At 41.0% G+C, this 1,263-nt stretch overlaps 1 non-coding gene across 1 annotated transcript; it reads left to right on the forward strand.

The window, feature by feature from the left end:
• Positions 1-74, forward strand: Trnat-ugu. The gene has a single exon. It is a non-coding gene; the product is annotated as a tRNA-Thr (tRNA).
• The last annotated feature ends 1,189 nt before the right edge of the window (positions 75-1,263 follow it).

A 1,263-nucleotide genomic window follows, 5' to 3' on the forward strand; every position in this document is an offset into this window, starting at 1 on the left:
TCCTCGGTGGCTCAGATGGATAGAGCGTCTGCCATGTAAGCAGGAGATCCCGGGTTCGAGTCCCGGTCGGGGCACACATTTTCAGACGTCCACATCGAGGTATATCAATAACACCTGTCGGCAGCTGAGGGTTTCAGTTAGTCATCATTTATCCAGTAATGGCGTCTGTTTAACAGGGGCTCACCTGTACCGTTGTGTTTGCGTGTGCTTGGCCACAGATGTTAGGTCCTTACAAGTATGTCTTTTGGTCTTCTATGTTTCCATCTATGGTTGTGGTCATAGTCCCCCAGATTCAGAATAAACGGCTTCTGCGAATGTCTGGAGTTTCTGTATAGTCTTGTGGTGAGTTTGTGGATTACCTCTGTGAGAGTCTCAAATCAGTATTCCCGGCGAAGGTCCGCGATGCGTGTGTATCGTGGAGCATTGCTTATGATTTTGAGTACTTTGTTTGGTATGAGCTGCAGATGGCGCAGGCGAGTAGGCGCAGCATATCCCCAGACAGGAGCTGCATAAAGCCGCGAGCTGCAGCAGCTAGTTATAGTGCACGTCATTTACGACGGCTGCCAAGTTTAGGTTCGTTCTGCGCATCTGACGTCACAAAAGACAGTGAGCCAATGAACAGAGAACGACGTTGCCAGATCTCGAGTGCAGTGCAGAGCACGGACGAGTGTCTTCAGTTTTAGAAACGTTCAGTGATAAATAAAGTAATTGAACAAAAGCAATGTCTTGATAGCAGACTTTCTTTTATAGAAAGTTTAGTTTGTAAAAAGCATTCTTTATACCAGTTGCTTCATATTCTATTAATTAATTAAACCAAACAAGCAATAAGCCTCCTAATTCAGGTAATAGCAAGGAAAGGTGTTTGTATCATTCTCACGAACCGCTTTTTTGCAGCAAAGAACAGCGATAATTGTTTATTTCCTATTGTACCTCGACGAAACGTCAGTAATTCATAGTGCTATCAACAGTGTTTGTCGGTATTTTGTGTGATGCTTTATTAGATTAGATTAGATTAGATTAGATGAGATTAGTACTTGTTCCATAGATCATGAATACGACACTTCGTAATGATGTGGAACGTGTCAGGTTAATAAAAGGTGTCTATACAAGATATTACATTAGACAAAATATTACATGACACTCAATTTTTTTTTTTTTTTTTTTTTTTGAGGTTGGGAAATTACCCACTTACTATATCCAAAACTTCATCTAATGAGTAGAAGGAGTTGCCATTAAGAAATTCGTTTAATTTCCTTTTAAATG

This window comes from Schistocerca americana, chromosome 1, assembly GCF_021461395.2.
Source record: "Schistocerca americana isolate TAMUIC-IGC-003095 chromosome 1, iqSchAmer2.1, whole genome shotgun sequence".
Taxonomy (NCBI): Eukaryota; Metazoa; Arthropoda; class Insecta; order Orthoptera; family Acrididae; genus Schistocerca; species Schistocerca americana.